Source organism: Oncorhynchus keta, unplaced genomic scaffold, assembly GCF_023373465.1.
Source record: "Oncorhynchus keta strain PuntledgeMale-10-30-2019 unplaced genomic scaffold, Oket_V2 Un_contig_28133_pilon_pilon, whole genome shotgun sequence".
Taxonomy (NCBI): Eukaryota; Metazoa; Chordata; class Actinopteri; order Salmoniformes; family Salmonidae; genus Oncorhynchus; species Oncorhynchus keta.
In genome coordinates, this window is record NW_026285871.1 from 31,549 (window position 1) to 38,146 (window position 6,598).

At 42.1% G+C, this 6,598-nt stretch overlaps 1 long non-coding RNA gene across 29 annotated transcripts; it reads left to right on the forward strand.

Annotated features, from left to right (window-relative positions):
* The first annotated feature begins 270 nt into the window (after nucleotides 1–270).
* LOC127923064 (uncharacterized) lies at nucleotides 271–2,289 on the forward strand. Of its 29 annotated transcripts, none has more exons than XR_008113188.1 (6): nucleotides 271–845; nucleotides 934–977; nucleotides 1,066–1,241; nucleotides 1,460–1,547; nucleotides 1,678–1,765; nucleotides 2,032–2,286. It is a non-coding gene; the product is annotated as an uncharacterized LOC127923064 (long non-coding RNA). The 29 variants fall into 29 exon arrangements; XR_008113179.1 differs by having other exon boundaries at nucleotides 271–801; nucleotides 846–977; XR_008113173.1 differs by having other exon boundaries at nucleotides 271–801; nucleotides 890–977.
* The last annotated feature ends 4,309 nt before the right edge of the window (nucleotides 2,290–6,598 follow it).

Here is a 6,598-nt window from a genome sequence, read left to right on the forward strand (position 1 = left end):
ACACAACACTTTGGTAGCTGTAGATGATTCTAGTTAGGCTGAACGTGCAAACTAGGCTATTTACACTTTACATTCACTTGCTTTCAACGTGCAAACTAGGCTATTTACACTTTACATTCACTTGCTTTCAACGTGCAAACTAGGCTATTTACACTTTACATTCACTTGCTTTCAACGTGCAAACTAGGCTATTTACACTTTACATTCACTTGCTTTCAACGTGCAAACTAGGCTATTTACACTTTACATTCACTTGCTTTCAACGCAAACTAGGCTATTTACACTTTACATTCACTTGCTTTCAACGTGCAAACTAGGCTATTTACACTTTACATTCACTTGCTTTCAACATGCAAACTAGGCTATTTACACTTTACATTCACTTGCTTTCAACATGCAAACTAGGCTATTTACACTTTACATTCACTTGCTTTCAACATGCAAACTAGGCTATTTACACTTTACATTCACTTGCTTTCAACGTGCAAACTAGGCTATTTACACTTTACATTCACTTGCTTTCAACATGCAAACTAGGCTATTTACACTTTACATTCACTTGCTTTCAACGTGCAAACTAGGCTATTTACACTTTACATTCACTTGCTTTCAACATGCAAACTAGGCTATTTACACTTTACATTCACTTGCTTTCAACATGCAAACTAGGCTATTTACACTTTACATTCACTTGCTTTCAACGTGCAAACTAGGCTATTTACACTTTACATTCACTTGCTTTCAACATGCAAACTAGGCTATTTACACTTTACATTCACTTGCTTTCAACATGCAAACTAGGTTATTTACACTTTACATTCACTTGCTTTCAACATGCAAACTAGGTTATTTACACTTTACATTCACTTGCTTTCAACATGCAAACTAGGCTATTTACACTTTACATTCACTTGCTTTCAACATGCAAACTAGGCTATTTACACTTTACATTCACTTGCTTTCAACGTGCAAACTAGGTTATTTACACTTTACATTCACTTGCTTTCAACGTGCAAACTAGGTTATTTACACTTTACATTCACTTGCTTTCAACGTGCAAACTAGGCTATTTACACTTTACATTCACTTGCTTTCAACGTGCAAACTAGGCTATTTACACTTTACATTCACTTGCTTTCAACGTGCAAACTAGGCTATTTACACTTTACATTCACTTGCTTTCAACGTGCAAACTAGGCTATTTACACTTTACATTCACTTGCTTTCAACGTGCAAACTAGGTTATTTACACTTTACATTCACTTGCTTTCAACATGCAAACTAGGCTATTTACACTTTACATTCACTTGCTTTCAACGTGCAAACTAGGCTATTTACACTTTACATTCACTTGCTTTCAACATGCAAACTAGGCTATTTACACTTTACATTCACTTGCTTTCAACGCAAACTAGGCTATTTACACTTTACATTCACTTGCTTTCAACATGCAAACTAGGCTATTTACACTTTACATTCACTTGCTTTCAACGTGCAAACTAGGCTATTTACACTTTACATTCACTTGCTTTCAACATGCAAACTAGGTTATTTACACTTTACATTCACTGGCTTTCAACGTGCAAACTAGGCTATTTACACTTTACATTCACTTGCTTTCAACGCAAACTAGGCTATTTACACTTTACATTCACTTGCTTTCAACGTGCAAACTAGGTTATTTACACTTTACATTCACTTGCTTTCAACGTGCAAACTAGGCTATTTACACTTTACATTCACTTGCTTTCAACGTGCAAACTAGGTTATTTACACTTTACATTCACTTGCTTTCAACATGCAAACTAGGTTATTTACACTTTACATTCACTTGCTTTCAACATGCAAACTAGGTTATTTACACTTTACATTCACTTGCTTTCAACGTGCAAACTAGGTTATTTACACTTTACATTCACTTGCTTTCAACGTGCAAACTAGGTTATTTACACTTTACATTCACTTGCTTTCAACGTAAAAAAACTAGGCTATTTACACTTTACATTCACTTGCTTTCAACATGCAAACTAGGCTATTTACACTTTACATTCACTTGCTTTCAACGTGCAAACTAGGCTATTTACACTTTACATTCACTTGCTTTCAACGTGCAAACTAGGCTATTTACACTTTACATTCACTTGCTTTCAACATGCAAACTAGGCTATTTACACTTTACATTCACTTGCTTTCAACGTGCAAACTAGGCTATTTACACTTTACATTCACTTGCTTTCAACGTGCAAACTAGGCTATTTACACTTTACATTCACTTGCTTTCAACATGCAAACTAGGCTATTTACACTTTACATTCACTTGCTTTCAACATGCAAACTAGGCTATTTACACTTTACATTCACTTGCTTTCAACGTGCAAACTAGGCTATTTACACTTTACATTCACTTGCTTTCAACATGCAAACTAGGTTATTTACACTTTACATTCACTTGCTTTCAACATGCAAACTAGGCTATTTACACTTTACATTCACTTGCTTTCAACGTGCAAACTAGGTTATTTACACTTTACATTCACTTGCTTTCACAGCAATGCATTATTTGTTATGGAATCATTGTCATGCTTTTTTTTTTTTAAATAAGCATTGGTTTTCATTTTCTTGGACAACACACACATCTTTGTAAAGGCTGTAACATATCTGATATGTGATTTATTTATATATACACTGTATATTTTTCTTCTCTGTTCAGCAAAAGTTCTTTGACTCTGGGGACTACAACATGGCCAAGGCTAAGGTGAAGAACAAGCAGCAGCTCCCTGCAGTGACACCGGCTGAGAAGGCAGAGATAACCGGGGACCACATCCCCACACTCCAGGACATCCCCAGAGGAAGCCCTCCATCGTGGCCAGCAAACTGGCTGGCTGAGGGGCTGATGGAAACAGGAAGCTTTGGAAATTTGACCTGTTCTGTTCTGGTGTTACCATTCCATCGCTCTCTCTCTCTCTCTCTCTCATGTCAGTCCCAATTCAATCCCTACTTCCTTTACCTCTTGGCCCTAACCCTTCAATGTTTGATATATCTTGCTGTGGCTTCCACCACAGTACCTACACCTTACAGATTTGCAAACATTGAATGGTTAGGGGTCAGAGGGAACGGGCAGAGAGGTAATTCAGATCAGTGCATTCTCTCTCTCTCTCCCTCTCCTCCATCTCTCTCCATCTCTCTCCCTCCATCACTCTCCTCTCTCTCTCCCTCCATCTCTCTTCTTTCCTAGACAGCTGTCTTCTGCCCCCCAATGATTTTTCCTCACCATCACCACCATCTCTATATGAATTCTGAAAAATAATATTTTTGAGAATCAAGCAGAAAGACTCGTGAGAAATATTGCTGCCAGAGGATGACTGTCTTCGGATACTGACTGAAAAAATTGGTTTAAAGGGACACATTTTTTGCAAAGTCTACTTCAATGTGGCCTGTATCTACTGTAGTGACTCATGTAAACTGTACATAGCCTATCACCATGTATGGGAGAGGCCAGGTCAATATCTTAGACATGTTTTACATTCTATGGCTTCCATTGACATTTTAAATTGTGAGGTAATATTCTAGAACCAACCGATGAGAATTCTTGATCACTCTTAGAATCCTGTTCTGTTCCAGATCTATTTCTGTTTCTCTGGACAGCTTCTTGACCTTACAGTCATTGTCTAGACAACACAAACCGGTCTGGTACCATCAGTCTTAATGCCCTCCTCCACTGTCAAAGCTATGTTGTTTGTTTTGATGCATTGATTGAAAATAGCCTGTATCGCACAGTAGCTGTCATGTATATTATGAATCTCATCTAAACCTCTTAAATGGCCTTTAACAGTTTATGAGCCGCTGCTTGGGCAATATTTGCTCACTCACTCCAGTGAGAGAAATCTCTGCTTGTCTGATATGGATCCCTATATAGTGCACTCCCTGTGAGGCTCTGGTCAAATGTAGTGGACTAGGGGTTAGGATGCCATTTCTGATGACATAGCCTCTGTGAATCTAGCCTAGGAATGCCTGCCTGCCTGCCTGCCTCTATATCTGAGACTCAGGTAATTTAGGTTTAGTCGTCGAGCAACTCGCTTTAAATGAAGTGTCGGTTTGAACGGTGTGCATGTGCATTGACTGTGTGCCGTCACGTTGTGCCATTTGTAAATAAAATAGTTTTGCACAATAGACCTTTTGTTCTTTTGGCTGATGTTTTACTTGTTTTCTGCTTTCACAGTAGCTATTATAATACAGCTGTAATGTCCACGTTGACCAACACTGGCAAAGGACACAATGAACGTGGAAGAGAATATATAATAGGCCCATTTACCTTCAAATCCATCCATTTATTAGTCTGGGTGACGGTCTGTAGCCTGGGTGACAGTCTGTAGCCTGGGTGCTGGTCTGTAGCCTGGGTGACAGTCTGTAGCCTGGGTGCTGGTCTGTAGCCTGGGTGACGGTCTGTAGCCTGGGTGACGGTCTGTAGCCTGGGTGACGGTCTGTAGCCTGGGTGCTGGTCTGTAGCCTGGGTGCTGGTCTGTAGCCTGGGTGACAGTCTGTAGCCTGGGTGACAGTCTGTAGCCTGGGTGACGGTCTGTAGCCTGGGTGACGGTCTGTAGCCTGGGTGCTGGTCTGTAGCCTGGGTGACGGTCTGTAGCCTGGGTGCTGGTCTGTAGCCTGGGTGACGGTCTGTAGCCTGGGTGACAGTCTGTAGCCTGGGTGACAGTCTGTAGCCTGGGTGACAGTCTGTAGCCTGGGTGCTGGTCTGTAGCCTGGGTGACGGTCTGTAGCCTGGGTGACAGTCTGTAGCCTGGGTGCTGGTCTGTAGCCTGGGTGCTGGTCTGTAGCCTGGGTGACGGTCTGTAGCCTGGGTCTGTAGCCTGGGTGCTGGTCTGTAGCCTGGGTGACGGTCTGTAGCCTGGGTGCTGGTCTGTAGCCTGGGTGACGGTCTGTAGCCTGGGTGCTGGTCTGTAGCCTGGGTGCTGGTCTGTAGCCTGGGTGACGGTCTGTAGCCTGGGTGACGGTCTGTAGCCTGGGTGACGGTCTGTAGCCTGGGTGACGGTCTGTAGCCTGGGTGACGGTCTGTAGCCTGGGTGCTGGTCTGTAGCCTGGGTGACGGTCTGTAGCCTGGGTGACAGTCTGTAGCCTGGGTGCTGGTCTGTAGCCTGGGTGCTGGTCTGTAGCCTGGGTGACGGTCTGTAGCCTGGGTGACAGTCTGTAGCCTGGGTGACGGTCTGTAGCCTGGGTGCGGTCTGTAGCCTGGGTGACGGTCTGTAGCCTGGGTGACAGTCTGTAGCCTGGGTGACGGTCTGTAGCCTGGGTGCTGGTCTGTAGCCTGGGTGCTGGTCTGTAGCCTGGGTGCTGGTCTGTAGCCTGGGTGATGGTCTGTAGCCTGGGTGACGGTCTGTAGCCTGGGTGCTGGTCTGTAGCCTGGGTGCTGGTCTGTAGCCTGGGTGACGGTCTGTAGCCTGGGTGACGGTCTGTAGCCTGGGTGACGGTCTGTAGCCTGGGTGCTGGTCTGTTTGCTCTCTTGTCATACCAAATGACTGCAATGGAGCTGGCAAGAACACAAACTGATCTGGAACCAAGTCGGCTCTATGAGCTCATCTGCATTTGACAATCGATGTGTTCTTTTAATATTTCATATTGATTAATCCAGTATCCCACATGTTTGGCTTCTCCCCCAAGAACAGAACCGTGAACTGTTGAAACAATGTTGATTTCTAATAATAATACAAGGGATTTATGTAGAGACCCATAAGTCACTTTCCAATTGTAATATATGCCATTTAGCAGACGCTTTTATCCAAAGCGACTTACAGTCATGTGTGCATACATTCTACGTATGGGTGGTCCCGGGAATCGAACCCACTACCCTGGCATTACAAGCGCCATGCTCTACCAACTGTGCTACAGAAGGACCACATTGTTTTTCAATTTATAATTGGACATGACTTGGAATCTTCATAACCTAAAAGTGGTTATTTATTTGATTTACTTGACACATTTGTAATTTGACAAATCTGGACTGTGTTTTCAATAACATTATTAAATAAATCTGGTTGTTTTTATTCTTACCGATTAAATTTATTTTGGGTAACATACATATTCAACAAAATGTACAATGTGGACCCAGAGGATATCACGGCTTGTTTCCATAGTGATCCTCGATGGTAAAAACAATAACACGTCTAATGATTAAAAGACAAAAGAGAGAATGACAAAATAACCATAAATACGTTAATTTATTTTAACATCCTAAAAAGTGTCACTATTCACTGCACTTCTCCCGAACCTTAAAAATCAACCGTATTAATTTCACATTAAAACAAATCTATTAATCCTTCAAATAAATACACCGTACCAGCAGTAGGGGGCGCAAGAGGCAGTGTAGTGGTTTCTCTGATTTCAACAACATTTTTTTATTTTTTATTTTACTAGGCAAGTCAGTTAAGAACAAATTCTTATTTTAGGAACAGTGGGTTAACTGCCTGTTCAGGGGTAGAACGACAGATTTGTACCTTGTCAGCTCGGGGGTTTGAACTTGCAACCTTCTGGTTACTAGTCCAACACTCTAACCACTAGGCTACCCTGCCGCCCCTCCACTCTAACCACT